Source organism: Triturus cristatus, chromosome 4_2, assembly GCF_964204655.1.
Source record: "Triturus cristatus chromosome 4_2, aTriCri1.1, whole genome shotgun sequence".
In the NCBI taxonomy this organism is placed as follows: Eukaryota; Metazoa; Chordata; class Amphibia; order Caudata; family Salamandridae; genus Triturus; species Triturus cristatus.
In genome coordinates, this window is record NC_140586.1 from 254,478,117 (window position 1) to 254,500,853 (window position 22,737).

Below are 22,737 nucleotides of genomic sequence, written 5' to 3' on the forward strand. Positions count from 1 at the left end.
TGAACAAGCTAGAACTAAGTTCAATGTGAAAGCAGAGCAAATCGTGCTTTATGTCAGACTAATCAAAACATCCATGTTTGACGTGGGTCTCTCTGCAAGGTCACCCCTAAACTTTTTGCCTTTACCCCTTCCTATTTTTCTAAATTAATATTTGTTGGCTTTAGGACTCTGTCCACTTTACCTCTGCTCTTTATATGTTACATTGTTCATAGGCCATACAGACATCAATCTGAAAGTCAGACGAAGATGGAAAAAGGAGTGTGCAACATAAACATTTGAGGAGAATAAGGCCAGATCCCTGAATTACATTAAGACGTCCACCAGCAATGCATGTTTCCACCCAACACAATTTAAGTTTGCTCAGTAGACTGACTTTACCGCTGTGATTTTAAATAAAATTTGCCCAGCAGCTTCAGGAGATTGTGCCAGGTGCAGTATTCTGATAGCACAGACTTCTTATATATGGGTTGGTTCTTTGAGGTGGTGTCTGCCTCCTGGAAGCAGACTTTAGATAAGCTGATGAAAATTGTGGTAATACGTCCTTAGAGAACTGTGTGCTGAGTCTACATCAAGTATCCAATAAATTTAATACAGCCTTATAGGTCACTGCTGAGGGCTATACCAGCTGTTAAAGGCACTGAACCCAAGTTATAGCCTTAATCCTCAGGTGAGGGCCTATACCAAGGGAGAGGGCCTTTAACAACCAACATAGACAGAGGCTATTAGAACATTACTCCCACTGAGGGTAGAATGTTCTAAATTAAAAGGGGGGATTAAGGAAGACAAACATCGGAATGTTGGAGAAGTAGTCTCTTACTAGCCATTATTAGCCCTGAGCCAATTCATTGTTTTCAGTGGTGCTCCAAACATGCCAATGTTCTAAGGTATGGTATAATTTATAGTAGTGGATCTGCTCCTGGGAAAGAAATGAGTGGCGATACAATGGATTAATAATACTGGACCTAAATATGATAGATCCAATATGCATAGATGCAATCGATGCAAGATGGAAGATGCAATAGATGCAATATTCGAAAGTGATTGCTGAGAAAACCCTATTGAAATAGTTAGAACTGATGAAAAGTTGCACAGGATTTATAATTGTTAACTGTGTAGGACAGAAACGACGTAGAAAATGACGCCATTTGAGGATTCACTTGAAATAGAAATATAGATGTTTTTAAATCCTGCAAATCGGATTAGATTCATACCCTTGCCCTAGAACAGGCAAATGCATGGGGCCCGTCTAAATAATTTCACGTGGTATTGTAATTTGTGATAAGAGCCTGTTGATGCTTTGATTTTGTTGAATGCAATAAAGATATTTATGACACTAAAATATAAAAATAATAAAAAAAGTATAGATTTTCTATTCTTAATTCCATATCCTTCTCCCTTGTGGAGTTAAGCTGGGGGGTAATTTTTGTGACTCGCACTTCTGCACTTTATTCTTCGGACTCCCGGGAAGCTGTGTTATAGCCCCGGGGGTCGCCATTGCACTGTGAAACCTTGGGGAAATTAGCATTCTAGTACTCTGGGCACTGACTCACACGCTGACGTCGGCGCGCACGCCAAACTATATAAGGGGCTGATGACGCGGCTGCAAAAAGGTGCTGCTTATTGAACGAGTGGTGTTCAGTTCGAGAACACTGTGTGTATTTTTAGAACTGTTTTAAACTGTTTTATTGTTTTCAAATTGCTGGGGGTATTTTTTGTGACTCGCACTTCTGCACTTTATTCTTCGGACTCCCGGTAAGCTGTGTTATAGCACCGGGGGTCGCCATTGCACTGTGAAACCTTGGGGAAATTAGCATTCTAGTACCCTGGGCAATGACTCACACGCTGACGTCGGCGCGCACGCCCAACTTTATAAGGGGCTGATGACGCGGCCGCGCCTAAGACAAGCCCGTCTGCGCCCATCTGCGCCCGACCGGTCCCAGGTGCCAGAACCCCTGCTGGTTGGACGAGGGAAATAGTCTTTTATACCGCCGATCAACCCCATCAGTACAGAGGGGCAATGAGGAATAACTGTGCCCACCCTATCTGGCCCTACTGTAAGGTAACTGAATGTCCCCACTGCTCCTTTAACCTTCTGTCCACCATCAAGGAGGACACAACCCTGTCCCCTCCGAGTGATTTCAATATGTTCTTACTTAACTGTCGCTCGTTGCCTAAGCACGCCATGGAAATTCGGTTATTGTTAGAGGAAGAGCGCCCAGATGTTCTGTTCTTAACATAAACATGGTTATTGAGCGAGGCTGACCCGGCCCTTGTTCAAGCTCTTCCCCCCGAGTCTGCTATTCAATGACGTGATAGAGAGCATATCAGAGGCGGTGGCATAGCAATTGTTTATAGAATAGGATTTAACTGTCGCACCTCAGCGATTTCCATACCTGACTGCGAGAGTCTGTCTTTTTCTATTGGTTTCTCCCATACCTGCACTTTCTCTGGGATTATAATATACCGTCCCCCTGGGTCCTTTGGGCAATTCTGCAAGGATTTACCAGAGATTACTGCCAGGCTAGGCAGCCCCCTATCCAATTTCTCCCTACTAGAAGATTTTAACATGCATTTTGATGAGGCTTCTCTAACCGCCATACGTGAGCTAACTGACACTATGGGAGCCCTTCAATTTAATCAAAAAGTGAGAGGCCAGACCCATACCAAAGACCATCTGCTGGATCCTATTTTCTCTAACATTAGCGACTTGCAGGTGAGAAGTCCTATTCCCCTGCCCTTGACAGATAATTGTCTCATTTCTTTCTCCTGGGTTCATGTTTCCATCAGCAGGCCAGTATTAAAATCCACTAAATTGACTTGCTTATGGTCCAAACTCCCAACAGAGCATTGGGCAGCAATACTTAATGATACCAGGCCGACACCTCATTCTAACCCTGTTATAGCGAATGATAATTTTGACAAATGGCTTGGATCCTCCCTAGATCTGTGCTTTCACAAAAGCAGATCAATGATAGGAGTGAAGCAAATAGAACAGCTTGGTACTCCCCCAAGCTTCGTACACTTAAGCAACCATGTAAACGGTCTGAAAGAAAATGGAGGAAAGATTTTTTGGCAGCTTAAAAAATGATCTATAGGGAAGATATATAAATATACAAGAAAGAAATTAAACTTGCTCAGGGCCATCATTATGAAGGTCAAATCTTTTCAGCCGCTAACTCCTCCCGCAAACCTTTTCAGATACTGAAATCTCTTCTTAAACCTTCACCCCTTCCCACTTTCGTTAATGACATACTATCTCGTTGTAATGAACTGGTAACCTTTTTTTCCAATAAAATTCAAGATATTTATTCCTCCTTTCCTCAGGCCAATGCACAACCAAACGCTCCATTAATCAGCACCGGAGGTTACACTAGCGATTGTCTTTTAACGGAAATTCCTCCTCTAGATCACCTTGCTTTGCAAGGTATTCTTAGTCACTTGAAATCAGGCTCCCCCAAGGATGTAGTGGCGCCCCCTATTTTAAATCAAGTTTTAGATACTGTAGCCCCTGTCATTTTGGACACGATTAATAGTACATTCTTGGCGGGTCTGGTCCCTCCTTTATGGACATGAGCGATGGTAAAAGCACTTTTTAAAAAAACTGATCGAGACCCTGAGACACTAGGGAACTAACGTCCCATATCATTATTGCTGGGAATTAGCAAAATGGCCGAAAAGCATGTGAACCTCACACTCTCTGCGTTTCTGGAAAGCAATAACCGTCTTCATTTTTCCCAAACTGATTTCAGGCCCCAACAGGGTACAGAGACTGCCATTTTGGCAGTGGTTGAGAAAACCAGAAAAAGTTTAGACAACCGTGACTGCGCTGATATTGTGCTCTTGGATCTTAGCGCAGCCTTTGATACGATTAACCATCAGTTGCTTATTCAGAGACTCAGAGAGGTAGGAGTGACTGGTATGGCCCTCAAGTGGCTTCACTCCTTTTTGGAGGACAGGTCATTTCAGGTGTTCCAAGATGAGTTTACCTCCGAACCCAAGCCACTTAGATGTGAGGTCCCACAGGGATTTTCCCTGAGTCCCACTCTTTTTTTTAATGTTTACATGAGTTCTCTGGCCAGTGTTGTGAAGCCATTAAGCTTATGGTCCAAACTCCCAACAGAGCATTGGGCAGCAATACTTAATGATACCAGGCCGACACCTGATTCTAACCCTGTTATAGCGAATGATAATTTTGACAAATGGCTTGGATCCTCCCTAGATATTGTGCTTCCACAAAAGCAGATCAATGATAGGAGTGAAGCAAATAGAACAGCTTGGTACTCCCCCAAGCTTCGTACACTTAAGCAACCATGTAAACGGTCTGAAAGAAAATGGAGGAAAGATTTTTTGGCAGCTTAAAAAATGATCTATAGGGAAGATATATAAATATACAAGAAAGAAATTAAACTTGCTCAGGGCCATCATTATGAAGGTCAAATCTTTTCAGCCGCTAACTCCTCCCGCAAACCTTTTCGGATACTGAAATCTCTTCTTAAACCTTCACCCCTTCCCACTTTCGTTAATGACATACTATCTCGTTGTAATGAACTGGTAACCTTTTTTTCCAATAAAATTCAAGATATTTATTCCTCCTTTCCTCAGGCCAATGCACAACCAAACGCTCCATTAATCAGCACCGGAGGTTACACTAGCGATTGTCTTTTAACGGAAATTCCTCCTCTAGATCACCTTGCTTTGCAAGGTATTCTTAGTCACTTGAAATCAGGCTCCCCCAAGGATGTAGTGGCGCCCCCTATTTTAAATCAAGTTTTAGATACTGTAGCCCCTGTCATTTTGGACACGATTAATAGTACATTCTTGGCGGGTCTGGTCCCTCCTTTATGGACATGAGCGATGGTAAAAGCACTTTTAAAAAAAACTGATCGAGACCCTGAGACACTAGGGAACTACCGTCCCATATCATTATTGCTGGGAATTAGCAAAATGGCCGAAAAGCATGTGAACCTCACACTCTCTGCGTTTCTGGAAAGCAATAACCGTCTTCATTTTTCCCAAACTGATTTCAGGCCCCAACAGGGTACAGAGACTGCCATTTTGGCAGTGGTTGAGAAAACCAGAAAAAGTTTAGACAACCGTGACTGCGCTGATATTGTGCTCTTGGATCTTAGCGCAGCCTTTGATACGATTAACCATCAGTTGCTTATTCAGAGACTCAGAGAGGTAGGAGTGACTGGTATGGCCCTCAAGTGGCTTCACTCCTTTTTGGAGGACAGGTCATTTCAGGTGTTCCAAGATGAGTTTACCACCGAACCCAAGCCACTTAGATGTGAGGTCCCACAGGGATTTTCCCTGAGTCCCACTCTTTTTTTTAATGTTTACATGAGTTCTCTGGCCAGTGTTGTGAAGCCATTCAGCATTCGGATTGTTACATATGCCGACGACATACAGCTGGTGGTGTCTTTCAACCAGCTCAACAATACTGGCCCTGATTTGGCCAGGTGCCTTGAAAAAGTTTCAGCATGGATGGAAGGTTCATATCTGAAACTCAACGGGTCCAAAACAGAATTGATGATTCTAGGTAAACTTCCCTCGCCTAATGTAAGTTTACCATTGCCCAGCTGCTTTGGCCCCACCCCCTTCCCCTCCCCTCCCCCAAGAAACAGATTAAAAGTCTGGGGTTTGGCTTGATCGGAATCTGGACTTTGGGGAACTAGCACGGAAGGTTGCAGGTAGCTGTTTCGGGCTGTTGAGGATGTTACGGAAAATTCTCCCCCTGTTCCCTTTCCCTGCTAGAAAAATGGCGGTCCAGGCGCTCATACTTCTCAGGCTTGACTATGCCAATGCCCTGTATTTAGGAGCACCATGCGCTACTTTCAGGAAACTTCAGATTATACAGAACTGCGCAGCGCGTCTGCTTCTGAACATCCCCAATCGACAGTCAGCAAGGACTGCTCTTGCCACACTACATTGGCTGCCAATTCAGCAGAGAGTGCAGTTCAAGGTGCTATGCATTTCACACAAGGCAATGCTAGGCAATGGCCCACCTATTATTCGGTCCATTATTTCCTCCTACCACCCGAAAAGGACTCTGCGGTCAGGCAATAAACAGATGGTGACTGTTCCTAAGAGCAGGAAATCACGTACTGGTGGTCGTCTCTTTTCGTGTAATGCAGCAAGGTTGTGGAATCTCCTCCCCCCTTGACATTCGTTGTGAGACCAACCATCTGGCCTTCCGGAAACGTATAAAAACGTTTCTATTTCCCTAAAGTCTGCACCTAGTTTATGAGCGGCTGCCTCTAGCGCTGGGATGCCTTCGGGTAACCACACGCTCTACAAATGTTTTTTTACTTACTTACTTTTACTTAAGCATTGTAAACTCACTTAGCTATACATAATTACCTGCTCAATATTTTTGTAGCCACTATTATGGCTATTATATTATGATCCTTGGTCACCCTAAGTTGGCAGGGTATGCCCAGACGTGGCTCCCTTGCTCACTTTGCCACTGGATTCAAGCTAGCCTGGCTGATGAAGGGTGTTACCCAGAAACCGGTCCCATGATGCTTGCTTCCGGTCCAGTGAAGACCTGGCTTGGCAGTTCAGGTTGGACTGTTCCCATGAGGCACAGGGTCAAGACTGATTTGCATATAGCTGGGTCTGAACTGAGGTGGCAAAGTGAGCTAAAGAATGATGATGAATTCAACCCAAATCTGTGACTGGGAGCGAGTGTCTGAAAATTTTCAGCGCTCCGTCCATCATCTCCTTGTGTTTGCTATGATATTTTTGCAGAATGATATTTCAAGCTCAATATTCTGGTAGCAAACAAAAGTACAAGGGTCATGAATCCTCAAAGACAGGTAAATAACTTTTCAGTCATTTGAAGAATAACTTAATAGTTGTGTTACAAGTACTCTATATTAATCTAACAGGGTGGTGTACCTGTCTTTGCACACTGAGCACTGATGTAAATGTTTACATTTGAAATCATATAATGTTTGATCCTGCCTTAAAATTGTTTCTGTTCTCCAGCTTTCTTATCTTTTGAAATATAGGTATGAATTTAAGAACGCACACTGATTTGTTTTATTCCAAGTGTGGCAAGAGGTATCACTTGTATCAATATTGTAATAATAGTGCCAGCAAAACCAGCAGTGATACTAATGGTACCAGTATTCATAATATTATTAGCATGAATACTACCGGAAAACGTAGCAGTGATAGTACCAGTAGAACCAATAATGTTATAGGGAGTAGTAATGAAAATTTACTAGTGTTAGTAACACCAATAATAACCGTGCTCCAAGTAGATGTAGTCATAGTAGTATGAGCAGCCCCATTAGTAACAGCAGTGCTATAAGTAGTAGTAGTGGTACTGGTACTTGTGCTGACTCCATCCAATTTTCCCTAATTGGGAAATCTGTCCCCGCAGCCTGAAACCCGAAGCCGTAAAAACGAAAGTCTCTGCTACGAGAACACCTACCGCAGCACGCTTCCTATTACTGAACCTATGGAAGATACTGCCATGCATGCCGTCTAACATGGCCAAAACACTAATCATCTCATTAGCATCCAACAGACTGTACTGCCTCTTAGTTGGCATTTTCAATACTCTTTGCTCCTCTAGAGAAGAGGTCTTCGCACAATAAACTACTTGTCCCAAATCTACCTCTCTGACATCTCATCCAGATACGCAGCTACTCAGAACCTATGTTCTACCAACTTCAACCTCCTAGCTATACCTAAAACCCCATGCACCTCCTCCAGATTATGACTTCCACCTTCTAGGCCTGCTGTAGTGGAACTCTCTACCTACCACCCGGCATTTGGGCTTCTACTGCTCTACAAGACTGCAGAATGGCACTGACCAGTCTCTTATCGCATTTTGAGAGAAAAGAGCGATTAAACTTCACCTGGCTTTAAACATATATAGTTTCATACCAGCGCTTACCACCCTCACTGCACCTGACTCCAATAGTTTCATTCACAGGCACAGGATCCGCTGGCTAGTGGTGTGTTTTAACATTAGTTAATGTTTGGTCATCGCCAACTTCAACCACAATACTAGCATAATTAATTCATACAAAAATCTAATATTTTTTGTCTACACCATTGTAACTGTTTCTATTCTCACTGGGTTTCTATTCTCGCTATATGAAATGTTTCTGATCGAAAAGTTGCTGCTGATCAATAAATAAATAAATAAATAAATAAATAAATAATAATAGTAGCAGTAGTTCCAGTGGTAGCAGCGAAAAAAGTCGTTTTATTATTATTAGTAGTAGTAACAGTAGTACTAGTAATAGTAGTAGTGGTTGTAGAAGTAGTTGCAGTAGAATCATTAGTGGCAGCAATAAAAGAAGCAGTTGTATAAGAAGCACAAATGATACTAGTAGAAGTAGTGGTAGTAGCAGTATTAGCAGTAAAAGTAGTTGCAGTAGTAGAGGTATTATTATGAATTTAATTAGTAATAGCAGCTGACACAGTAATAGGAGTCGCAGCAATATTAGTAGCACTAGTATACGTTATATTAACATTAGTAGCACTAGTATACATTATACTAATATTAGTAGCACTAGTATACATTATATTAATATTAGTAGCAGTAGTATACATTATAGTAATATTAGTAGCACTAGTATACTTTATATTAATATTAGTAGCACTGGTATACGTTAAATTAGTAGCCCTAGTATACGTTGTATTAACATTAGTAGCACTAGTATACGTTATATTAACATTAGTAGCACTAGAATAGGTTATATTAATATTCAAAGCACTAGTATACGTTATATTAATATTAGTAGCACTAGTATAGGTTATATTAATATTCAAAGCACTAGTATACGTTATATCAATATTAGCAGCACTAGTATAGGTTATATTAATATTCAAAGCACTAGTATACGTTATATTAATATTAGTAGCACTAGTATACGTTAGATCAATATTAGCAGCACTAGTATAGGTTATATTAATATTCATAGCACTAGTATACGTTATATTAACAATAGTAGCACTAGTATACGTTATATCAATATTAGTAGCACTAGTATACATTATATTAGTAGCACTAGTATATGCTATATTAACATTAGTAGCACTAGTATACATTATATTAATATTAGTAGCACTAGTATACATTATACTGATATTAGTAGCACTAGTACACGTTTTATTAATATTAGTAGCACTAGTATACGTTATATTAACATTAGTAGTACTAGTATAGGTTATATTTATATTAGTAGCATTAGTATAGATTATATTAACATTAGTCGCACTAGTATACATTATATTAATATTAGCAGTACCAGTATAGGTTATATTTTATATTAGCAGCATTAGTATACGTTATATTAATAGCACTAGTATACATTATGCTAATATTAGTAGCACTAGTATACGTTATACTAATATTAGTAGCACTAGTATACATTATACTAATATTAGTAGCACTAGTATACATTATACTAATATTAGTAGCGTAGCCCTAGTATACCTTATATTACCATTAGTAGCACTAGTATACGTTATATTAATATTAGTAGCACTAGTGTAGGTTATATTAATATTAGTAGCACTAGTACACGTTATATTAGTAGCCCTAGTATACCTTATATTAACATTAGTAGCACTAGTATACGTTATATTAATATTAGTAGCACTAGTGTAGGTTATATTAATATTAGTAGCACTAGTACACGTTATATTAGTAGCCCTAGTATACCTTATATTAACATTAGTAGCACTAGTATACGTTATATTAATATTAGTAGCACTAGTGTAGGTTATATTAATCGCACTAGTATACGTTCTATTAATATTAGGATTGCCAGCAGTAGTGTAAGGGGCACACGGGTATGGATGGAAAGAGAGAATGAGGGGCATGCTCTCCATTTACTCTAGTGCGGGGGTGGGAGCAGGCAGGGTTGTGTAATATGTTGCATTTTGTTTCGAACGTTGGCATCAGATCAGGAAACAGAAGACATTCAAAGTGAGAAAAATCCTTTACAAAAACGAAAACGGGATAAATGGTTTAGGTTTTGACAGAGGAAAAGGGCTTGCAGTAAAACAATGAATGGTAATAAAAACGTTTATTATTTTTGAATACCTTAAATATCCCTTTAACTTTTATCCGCCACAATGGTCTCTTGGACCAGTAAAATAAAGACATCAGCATGAGGCCTGAACCTTGATTATCATATGTGGCGGTATGCATTTTTTTCTCAAAGTATTCAACTCAACACTGAAAAAACTAATTTTCTTTTCTGCTTATGTGATCCCGCTTTTGCGGGCACTATTTTCATGTTTTCCTAGGGCTGTCTCAAATGAACTTGCTATGGCTACGCCAAACACTCAAGTTTTCCTAAAATGACATCAAAGCCCTTTCCTTAATAGGCAGCTCCAAGAAGCCAGCGTTGGCATTTTAAACACCAGGGTTCCTGCTGTGGGGTCACAGGCTGGTGGATATTGGGTTTCAAGGCGCTCTAAATTGGACGGAGCAGGGCGGGGTCACCTCTGGTATGTGCAATATTGATTGTTTCCAGCTGGCGGAAGTGAGAGCCGGCGGAAAAAAAACGTGGGCGGGAGAGAGTTTGTTTAAAGGAGCAGAAGCTGGAGAGCTGAAAAATCCAGCAGGGACCCCAGAACGAAATGAAAACTCAGATAGGAGGCTTGATGGTGTAAAGTAAATAATTTCTTATACAGGCCACCTGAAGGAAAAGAAAACTGAGACACACTCACCGCACCCCACACGAGGTCGAAAGTGCCATTACGTACATTATGTAAAGCATAGCTCTGCTGTCTCAAGCTGTACTGGGGATTTGAGACTAGCAGGACAGCTCTGCTGTTTCTGTCATTCTTAAACCACAAAAAGGAGAGAGTCAGGGGGAATAACGGCCAGCCTACTAACCCCACTCGAAAATCAGTAAACACAAAAAGAGTAGGTAGCCAAGAATCTAAAGAAAGGGGAGAGAGAACAAGGATTCACCCCCAAGATCCAGAAAAAACTTCTTTTCTAAGACTAAGACGGAGATCTAGAAGTCCATCCTTAGTGGAAGAGGGTGTCTCACACACAATATTAAGTCATGCTTCATCGTAGACATCCTCTCCTCACCCTGGTAAGACGGTACCACCAGGGCGGACTCAACCTCTGCGAAGACTTTTAGGCGGTAGGAGGGGGTTCGTAAATAAATCTTACAGGATAAGACGGGATCCAGTTCAATTAAAAGTGCCTCCAGGTTCCTCGGTTGTCACCTTTATTAGTGAGGATCTGAGGTACGTTAAAACCAAAAACAGCTGATGGACCCTGTAGAGAATAATGTCTCTGATCCATCTATTCCACGGCCAACATGCCGAACATGTTTCTGCCCAGGCAAAGAGCCATTTAGGTCTGGGGCATTCGTCAGGGCTGTTGGATCCCTAAAATAAGTCTAAGGTGGTGTCCCCTACGTCCTACTATCCAAGGGAAAGGGGGTACACCTAAGGATTGCCCGAGTTAGGCCTACCTGAGACGATATTAAGTGTAGCTCATCATGCACCCTCAGTTAGAGGGGTACCTCATATTTAGTCAAAGGGAGGGGTGGTAGCCTTCATAGTCACACGTTCATCAGAAGTGCTGCCACACCGTTCTACCTATTCGGTCCACTCCCCGCCGGTTGATTCTGACAGCCATGTAATTCAGGGATAGGTCTCGATGCACCTCGGAGTAGCCCTGCTGTACCATTCTTTATTAAGAGCTGTGTAACATAGGGATGTTCTGAGTAGTGGCGGGTCCTCCGCTTAGGCTGAGGAGCGTCGCCCCACTTTGTTTTTGCAGTGAAACAAAGGGAAAATAAAATGATAATAACTCGGGTTATTATCATTTTATTTTCTCCTACTTACGCAGCTTTGCGTGAGGGGGCAGAGGTAGGGGAGGAGTGGTTGGCACCACCCTCCTAAGTGCGAAATGACTGCTTGGTTGGCACTCTCGGGCCACCCAAAAGAGTGTTGTGCACTTTTCATGTTCTTCATGCAGGCTGCATCGCAGCCTACGTGGAGAACATGCCCAGGCCCCCAGTCAGCGTCTGAGCGCCGAAACACGGAGCTCAGACCACTCACAATGCTGCATAGGCAGCGTTGTGAATGGCTGACTGGGAGAGTGGGTGTGCTTCCTGTGGCGGAGCAAGGGAGGTCTACGGAGGAGAGACGCGGTGAGGAAGCGGCGAAAAGATATGTTTTAATGTAATTGTTTTATACCCGCTTCCCCCGCGTCCTTCCCCCAACCTCTTATCCATGCCAGCCTCCACTGGTTCTGAGCAGGATCAGACTGGGAATCAAAATACCAAAATAAAAGTGGCCCCCTATTAGTGAATGAGAAAGCTAAAAAATTGGGGCAGTTTTGAACTTGTAAAAACACACTTTACTAGTGTTTTGCAAGACATTGAAGACGCTAAGCATTACAACACACTACCTTTACATAGCAGTCATTACATCGCAACATCCTTTACATCGCATGTCATTACAACGCAGCCATTACATCGCATGTCACTACAACGCATGTCATTACAACGCATGTCACTACAACGCATGCATTACATTGCAAATCATTACAATGCATACCATTACAATGCATAGTACCCTTACACTATCCAACACTTACCCTACTGTTGCACTCACTAGAGTTAGAATAGTAATTTTTACTCCTACGCTATACAACACTTACCCTACTGTTGCACTCACTGGAGTTTTAATAGTAATTATTATCCCTATACTATCCAACACTTACTTTAAATGCGATGTAATGGTATGCATTGTAATGGTATGCGTTGTAAAGGTATAATGCGATGTAATGGAATGCGTTGTAAAGGTAGTTTCTGAAAATGTGATGTAATGGCATGCGATGTAAAAGAATGCGTTGTAAAGGATGTTGCGATGTAAAAACTGTGTTGTAAAGGCATGCGTTGTAAATGTATGCGTTGTAACGTCATACATTCCTCAAGGAGCAGTGGGGCGACTCTCCTCCGGCTTAGCGGAGGAGCTGCCACTGCTTGAGACCAGTCGGACTAGCACATGTTCATGCGTTGTATCCATCATGGGCAGAGGAAAGGACTCCCTAAGCAATTCACTCGAGCTGAACTAGATTTCCCTGTCAATTTTCTCTCAACTGTTTTCTCCTTGTTCTCACAAAGGTCAAGAAGTGTCTATAACTGCTCCCTATTCCTTATTTTACTAGAGTAACTTTGACAAATTGTGTTCACAGAACAGTTCCTGTTCTTGGAAAAGGTCACCTTGACCTTTACTCAGTGGCTGAACTGACTGCATTAGGAAGGTAGGAATGTTTCTCTTCTCTTCCTCCCATCTCTGTGTTTGAGGGAATCTTTCCTAAAGAATCAGCCTTAAGTTTACATCTTACTTGGAGATCATGTTGGCAGGTTGGAAAATTCCCACAAATTATTAATGTATCAACTAGTAGCAGTGCTTCTGTCTTTAAGCATTGAGTAAATACAAGAAACCAATAGACCTGCAGAGTGCTCATGATATTTCACTGAACGCAACATCAAACCTATCGCTGCTCTCCATTTATAAACTGTAAGTCTTTTCTGCCAGAAGCAGGAGCTGAAAAGTAAAAAGGAAAAACTAGGGCCTTATTTAGAGTTAGGCAAATGGAATACTCCATCAAATTGTTGATATTCCTTCTGCAAACTACACCTGCCATAAGCTATAATGCACTTGTCATTTGGCAGGTGGGGCATGTTTGTGACACAGTATCTCCTGTGTCAAACTCTAAATAAGGCCCATAGTCATTTTCTGTAAATAATAGACCATCAGGTTCCTTTTTTTGGCCCCACCAGTGAAACATCTTATTCTCCAGCGCAGAAGAATATAGGTGCATTTCTGGCATGATACACTTGAACCGACATAACTGTCAATGTCTTTTGTGACCAATGCCATACCCCTTGGTAAGACTTCTGATTTTAGGTGTTCAATTATAAAACCTTGCAAATAAAATAAAATAAATGTTTCTATCATTTGGAACCCCTTCTCCCCTCAAGAGATTCTGTGAGCCACTTGGCTGACAAATGATCTTTCTCTTTCATTTATCTCTTTCCTCCTTTGCCTTTCGAATCTGGCACACAATCGAATCAGGAATTCTTCTGAGGAGGTAGCGACATGATGATGACTCTTGGCGCCCAAATAGATTTACCGGTTTCTATTTGGGTCTTCATACTTCTCAACCATGTGTTCTTTCCTATTGTGTTGTCCTCTTCCCATTTTTCTTAAACGTTTCCCAGCAGCACATTCTTTTCCAGGAAACTGGGCCTTTGTAGCATGTGTCCAAAGTATGAGTGATTCAGTCTGACCTGCTGTACTTTGAGTACTGTGAAAGTTCTGGCTGACTTTGATCATGAATACATCTGATTGTTTTCATGTCTACCCATGGCCAACTTTTGTGTCCATATTATGAAATTAGGAGTGTTGTTGCCAGTGCAATTCTGAGCTTTGCTCTTGTAGATCTAATGCTCCATTTGAAAATCTTTTCCAATCCTTTCACAGTGGTTCTGCTCAGTGCTAACCTGCGGAGTATGTTAAGTGTTGGAACCTTTCTTATTGATGCAGAGACACCAAACTTGAACCAGTCATATATTCTTATTTGGAGATGACATTATAAAGTGTATTGGGATAATCCTAATGTTTTCCTATGGAATATATTCGCCTTGCAGCAGTAAAATACAAATCTAAGAGTTTTTCACTACCAGGACATGTAAAACTTGAAAATACATGTCCTGCTTTTTAACTACATTGCAGCCTGCCCTCTGGACTGTCCAGGGTATTAAAAAGGAAGGTTTGAACCTGGAAACGGGTTTATTTTCCAGGTCAAAATGGCAGTTTAAACTGCGCACACAGTCTCTTTAATGACAGGCCCGAGGCATGTTTAAAGGTCTACTTCGGTAGGTGACACAAGCAGTTGTGCAGGCCCACTAGTAGCATTTAAATGACAGGCCCTGGCCACCTGCACTGTGCTAGGGGCTTATAAGTAAATTAAATATGTCATTTGGGTATGAACCAATAGCAACATGTTTAGAGGAGAGGGCATATGCACTTTAGCACTGGTTAGCAGTGGTAAAGTTCTCATAGTCCTAAGGCCAACAAAACGATTTCAGCAAAAAGTAGGACGCCCTGTAAAAAGGACTAGGTCCAACAGTGGGCATTTGGATTTTTTAAAGGTTTTACTTGATTCCTAGGTACTGGGACTGAAACTCATATAGCTGCCATGGTTTACCCTTGGACCTCTTAGATTGTTCTTGTAGTGTCATGATACTACACCAAGCACTTTAATATTTTGTGGTTATATGCCACCCAAAGAAGTTTTAGAATCTGTTTTTGTTGACAAAAATTTAACTGCCCTATTTATCTTATCTACACATAAAAGACCCACTTATGTCATTGACGTGTCCAGACATGTAGGCCTGTGTAAGGAAATGTGTTCTACTGCTCAAATCTGTCTGGATTTTTAGCTTTTTGATAACCTGATTCTTTACCTTTTTACTGTAGGTGAGCCACACAACTGGTGACTCACCCCAGGATAAACTCATGGTAAACGGATGCGCCTGTTTACACCAAATATACACCTTTTAAGATAAGGGTAAGGGGTGCGTGGCTGGTTGCATGTGAGCATGTGTACACATGTGAGACATGTGAGAGAGAGTCGGGGCATGGGGTTCCCAACTCCCCCCAGCAGAATGTCAGTGGTGAGCCTACCCCATTACCTATGCCCGTGTCTGTGGGAAATGGGCAGCCGCCACTGGAACGAGCACCCTGCCCGCAGGAGCTGGCAGGGGAAGACAGCTCCCACGGCAGCAAGGCAGCAGCTGCCATGCAGGATGAAGTGGGGCTGCTGTGCGGGAGCATGTGGTACATCCTGGGCTGCCCCACCTGTTAGAGCACATAGGGGTGCCTATGTGGCCCCGGGCACCCAACAAAGGAAGTGGCCGGAGACTCTAAGATAACATGCATGCTCCTGAATGAGCACCTCATAATGCCATGTGGGGCTTTTAGCTGACCAAAGTCTTTTTCAGCTGCTTGTAGTGGCTCCGGGAAAGTGGGGCCAACACCAACAATGAGGCCCAAAGAACTTTTCACAAGGTACTGACCCTAGGTCTAGTGGGTCAAAGAAGGGAAGACCACCATGGACTCCTTGGTTGTGTTAAAGCACTGCCAAGGCTAGAGCTAGAGCTCTACAGCTAAGAGTGCAGCATCCTCTTGGGGATAAGTTTATGGCTGCAGGTTCTGTAGCCTAAAGCTGTTTAAAGAAGATTCAGGGATGTGATTGATGTTGGAAAATGCTGTATATAAAGATTGTCACAAGATGAAATGCCTTATTGAAAAGTGTTCTTCATGACAGTTTGGCACTGCTTTCTTTCAAAGCATTTTGCATCGTGAGTCTAAGCAATGCTTTATTCAAAAGATGTCAACACTGCTTTACTTGAAGGGTCACTAATGCTGACAGAAATTCATATTCCTAAGAAACTGCAATGTTTTATTAATGATGATGTGAGCACCTTTATCCAATGTCAGATTACTCATACTAAGTGCAGAAGCGGATTTCTTGCTTTATTATTGGTAATGCAGGGATGTCATGCTTTATTACTGGTAATGTGGGCACATGATTGCAATGCTTGATTATTCTTAATAAGTGCTGAGGGATTACGCTTACTGAAGTCAGTGATATAATGAAGTATTACCATAACATGTGATTCCAATCTTGAAATGGGACAACATTGACCAGATGTAAATTGACTTGCCCCTATGTTGTTATGTGCTGTATGGACTTGGAAGGGGTGACTGTGAATTTTGGGGTCATAACCCTTAAGGGGTCAAATGTAATGTTGCCAACGGTATTTCCACCAACCTTATGTATATTTGTAAATTATTGTATAGTATTGAGTAGTATGTTTGTAATAGATGTACTTTTACTTTTCTAAAGGCAAGGCACAGATTGGGCAATTTAAAGAGTGTTATTATTGCTTGCCAGTGAATGATGATTACTAGCCCACCCCAACTCCCTTGAGTAGGCCTTAGACCCGGAGTGAGTCAAGCACTACAATGGGCAAGAACAAAGGAACAGTGTTGGATGTGCGATTCGTAAGGCCTACTGCTATGTTAAGTTGTTCGCTACAATGGGGTGTTTGGTTCCCAATGGAGGCCGAATGTGGACCCATAAGTTGTGCAGGCCACAAAACTAATGGCCTGTTTCCTCATAGCCTGAATTTATGACATTTTCACATAATGCAGCACAACAAGGGAACTTTAGTAAATCTGGGTTTGTGTCAAAATCCATAGCTGAATGAATGGGAATGCCCATGCTTCACCCATGGAGCGCCTGCCCGATACAAAGATCGTAAGGCAGCGCTAAGCCATGCAAAGCTACACCAATCGGGCTTTGTGTGGCGTAGTAAATACCAAAATATATTTTGCATCAGGGCTGCATCACAAACGTGAAGTAATCCTGAAGCAAAAAGTTAGCAAATTTGGGCCTGAATTTATAGAGTGTTATAGAGTATGTGTCTTTCAGTAACTGAATTCCAAATCATGGATCATCTCCTAGAGTAAGCTTTGACTGTTCAACTCACTACTATAAGAGAATCTAATATCCAAAAATAACAACTTTATTGTGCTGTTGGTCTGCATTATCATGTGAGATCATGAGGCACCAATGGCAAGTGACAATTCCAATGTTGAATAATGCACATTAACTTGGGGTGGGCAAAATTTTAAACTTCACCATTTCAAAGGAAGATGAAGTTGGCTAATGTTGCACTTCGGCCAGTGTGAGAAATTTGTAGTTCACCTGCTTTGGCCTCCTTTATTTGAAGGAGTAGTTTGTGTAAGTGAAACCCTTTCACAATGTTGTGCTCCTTGACCAGTAACCATTGACTGCTATTGGAACCAAAGAAAATAACTCATAATGGATATGATTTAAAGTGTTTGCTGTGTTGGGGGTGACTGGGTAGGTGTGAGCTGGTTATATAGTAGGCATTTTTGAATGCAGCTGTTTAAGCTCTAGTTGGTGAAGAGGTGTTTTTTGAATGTATGTATGATGGTGGGAGTTGTCCTTCAAGAGTGTAGTAGCAGGCACATGAGCGTAGTTTGCCAGTTGGAAATGAGATAGAGCATTTTACTCTTGGTCCTTCCTACGCCCACATGAGGTCAAATATGAGTTGGACTGTCACTCTTATCTTAAGTGAAGGGATTTTAGGTTAATTCAGAAGCCTTTTGGTTTGCAATCCATTTGACTCCCACGGTTCAGTACCTATCATTAAAAGAAAAGATGTTTCATCAACTAAACCTGTTAGAGTGGTGGAATCCCTGACCAAAGTAAACTATGGGCCTCATTTATGTAAACTGTTGCATCGCTGCGACAAAATAGCGACGCAACAGTTTTCACCACGCCTTCCTTGCAACACGATGGATGCGCCGTATTTAATGTATGGCGTTTCATGTTGCAAGGAAAGACAGATACGTCAGGAGTACTGATGTATCTGTTGGCGCAGAAGTCAAGCATTGCTGGAGTTGTGTTGCAAGCATGATGCGACTCCAGCAATGCATGAGGAAGGCCTTTTTCCATTGCACTGTGTCACCCTTATGCCTGCCATGAGGCAGGCGTAAGGTTTCGACAAAGTGGAGTCCTAGAAGTGTCGCAGTTAAATCTCATAGATTTCACTGCGCCACTCCTACGATCCTTTTTTACGTGGGAACGCACACCCCCCACACATTATAACGGACGCAGGTATAATGTGGCGCAGGGCTTTACAAGGTGACGCATCTGTCTAGATGCATCACCTCGTAAATATGTTGCAACGTGGCGCATTGTTTATGCCGCTGCTGCGTCACGGAATATGACGCAATGGCGGCGCAAAAGTGTCACAAGGCCTTCATAAATAAGGCCCTATGTTTTGAGGAGATGCAAAGACCAGAGGGGTGTTATTTAATATATTCACTTTCTTCACTGTAAAGACATTGTGGACAATTAACCTGCATAGGGTTGGGGCATACTCCTATTGAAACTATCTTGTTTGTTCTACACATAAGATGAATTATTGAATGAAAAATTCATGCTGTGTCTAACACTGCTTCAGTATGTTACAAAAGGCTATTTATTCCGCCAAGAGCAGGAGGGAGTAACCTATGATTCACAGGCACAGTAGCCAAAAAGGAAGGCAAAAAAAGCTTTCTCAAAAACTCTAATAAAAAGCAGATGTGTCCACGTCCAGCCTTTCCAAGCCCTTGTTTCACATGAAAGTGTCACATACAAAGAGGGAACGCATACATGTTGGATTCGAAACGCAAAATGTACCCGATGAGCTCCTTCAATACACAAGATGTAACAGAAGGACTTTTGGAATGGCAAAATAAAATTCACCAAAAGGATCTAATACAGATTTAAAAAGTAGCAAAATGCATAGTACTTTGAGAAAGAGAACTGGGGACAATTTCTATAGCACTGTTTAATGCCGTACTTCATACCACACGTTTGCCATTTCAAAGCAGTGTAAATAACGTGTTATTACTCAATTTAATATTGTTCAATTTACAAGCAGAATAAAAACGCTAGGTTGCCTTTGTGTGGATGGGAACTGCAAACCCTGCACGTCACTAGTGATGTCAATAGTGAGTTTTAACTCAATGAGCCATTTTGCCAGCACTCTAGAACGTCTGGTATGAACCACCAACCACTAGTACTAGTAAAGTATTTTTCTTCTTAAACACCTCTAAATTTGAATTTTATATGTGAGGTTTTCTTCAGTTAGCCTTTACTTGTGTTTCATTTGCTACTGTATACGATGTTAGCTACACTTTATATAGCATGAAATAACTGAAATGTTTTGATAGTTTTCCAGCTAATATAAAATGATACCACTACAGGACAGACATCTGCTGCTCTTACTCTGATTTCCAATGAATCTAAAAACTCATGTTGCCAAACAGGTAATGCTACATCAATAAGTATTATCTTGAGTAATTTTCCAAAGGTTGAATTGTTTTAATTGCCAACAATTATAAAATTATAAAACAATTTAAAATATAGAAAACATATTTATACAGAAGTAGGAGCAATAGGCCACATAAAGCAACACATTGACATTAGGGCAGAGAAATGTGCAACTCCAGCAAGATTAAATTAGACAAAAAATCCCAGGTCCAATTTGCCACTATGTTGATAGTGTTTTAATGCATAAGTGATTCTATGATCACCATCATGTCAATGCATAGGCATGAACACTCTGTAAACATTCAAAAACATGTGTTACTAACAGAAATAAATAATAGGAATGTGTGAAGGAAAAGGCTGCACAACTAGCATAAATTACTGATAGCAGGTCTTATTTCTGGCAGGTCAGAAAGAAAGAATACTGTGGTACCCTGATCCTACAAAGTAATAATGTAAAAATATATTGGAAATTTGAACCTTATCAAATAGGTCTTTATGTAAGTGAACCAACCAACTATTTATTGCAAGGGGGCGTAAAGGTCTAATCTAGAAAAGGCAAATTAGATAGGTTGATAACAAGACACCCCATAATGAGATACAATAAAAGTCGGAGAGTTTGTGGTACTTGCTCCTCTCAAGAAACTGCTTGGGAGTATGTGGGTTCTTTAATTGAATTACAAGGTGACACTAATCATTACCCCCAGGTCCCTCCAGTCCTCATCCCATTCCTTATTTATGGAGATAACCATCTCCCTGACAGAAACAAGAACAAAGGAATGCTGAGACCCCTACCCCACCCCCTCCCATTGGGAGTACTTAACCAGTACCTACCCAGCATCCCGCCTGTTCTTTTTTCTGTCTGCAGAGAGAAATGTGACGAGGTTCTGCTCCTGATGGAGGGAGTGGCGAACTTCGGTGGAGTCCCCCGTCTGGTTGCTGGGCTGTCCTAGACGAATTTCTCAGTTGTGCCTCCCGGTCTGCTGGGCTTGCCGGGAGGCACGGATGTTGCAGGGCGTCCCTTTGCGGCTGGTGCACCAGCCCTCCTGGATGGTTCTGGGTTCCGAGGGCGTGTCTTCCTGGTGGCTAGGCTGATTGGTGGACGTGCTGCGGCAGCTGGTTGGCAGACCATGGGTTGTGCTGGTGGTGCCCCTGGTATGCCTGGTTGCCAGTGGGCCTGTTTGACTGCTGCCCAGGCAATGTGACATTTGGTGCACTCCTGGGCTGCTTTTGGCGCCGTTGTTCTGACAGGCGGAGCAGTCGGGTGTCTGTCGGCCCTGGGGGTAAGTACCATATAGCAGTTTTCTTCCTCCCTTTTGCAGTTGAGCCGGTAGCTTTAGCTCTGGGGCTATGTCTTTGGCATTCGATGTCACATGTCCCTTGGTTGCGTGGGTTCATGTTGTGGCTGTGGTGACTATGTCGTCTTTTACATACAATAACACACATTCAACCGATTAACATATAATAAATCAATTTCGACTGCTTTTGGGCTGGGACAGTGGTGCATGATGCACCATGGTGTCCCTGGATTTCTTTAGCTTCGACATCTGCATTTGCGATGTCTCTGCCTGCTGTGTCACTGGTCCCTCTGTGGCCGGGGTTCGAGTCCCATATGTGGGAGGCATGTTCATTTCATATTTCACCTGGTGCTTGGTTTTGGCAATGTGGGCTTGGTCTGTTGGTGTTCCTACCAGCCTAGATGCTGGGTTTCCCTGCGCTTGGTGCTGTGACTCAGAGGCAGGTTGTTCTACCCCTGATGTCTCCTGTCCCTCCTCATCCTGGGTTTGTGTCCTTCTGCTAGCAGCGCTGGGTAATTGACTCTCATTTCAGCCAGGGGTGCCTTGGTTCCATTTGATGGTCCTTTGCCGCTTGTTCTTCGGCTCTTCCTCGGCTTTTGGTTGTCCTGTTTTTGCTGCTCCCTTGGTGGGTTGTGCAGCTGTGTGTCCTCTTGACTCGGTCTTCCTTGGGTTGTGGTGTTGCCACGGGATTTCTGTCTTGTTGCTTTGGCTTCTGCCTCTGTTTCTGTGGCCTCAAAAGTTTGGGCCCTCTTTTGCCAATGCTATTTTGGGTTGGCTGTGTGTTCTCTACCCGGGTTGACCTACCTGTCCTTCCCTTTAGTCTTCCTCTGCGCCTGCGGTGGTTGTGTCAGTAGGGTGTGACTTGTGTGCTCTGTCCCTGCTTGCCTCTGGCCGCTCGGTGGGTCGTGGAACCTCGGTCTCCTTCAGCGGCCCTTCCAGTCTGATTGGTGGGCCTTTGGCTATGGCCTCTGTTTTCTGTGCCTCGCTCTTTTGTTGTGACTTTGTCTATTTCCTAGCTGGGGTACTTCCTGGTGTCAGGGAGCTGGCCTCTTGGGGGGTTCGGTGTCCGGTCCTGGCCTTTCTGGACGATTTGGAGTCTGTTTTTGCGCCCGTGGGATGTTCTTGCTTGCCTCCTCTTCCTGGCATCTTGTGGGAAGTGGGTGCTTTGGGCCCCCTTGGGTCTGGCGTTCTGGGCTGGTCTCCCTGTCCTTCCTATTGGCCCTTCCTTCTGACCTGCCTTACCGGGTGTGGGTTGGTCCGTGGCGTTGGCGTCGCTGCACTAGCTGCTTGGCTGCCGCCCTAGCTTCCCAGCTGCTTTTGAGGTGGGTTGCCTCTTGGTTGTGGCAGGTTCTGGAGAGTTTTCTCACTTCCCTCAAGGGTTGGGGGGTGTTTCTGGTGTGAGGCTGTTTGGCCCTGTGCCTGTCTTTCCAGGCCTGTGCGGGAGACATGTTGGTGGCCTCCTTGAGCCCGTTCTGGGGGCGCCTTCCAGCCTTTTGGGCTGCGCCGAGG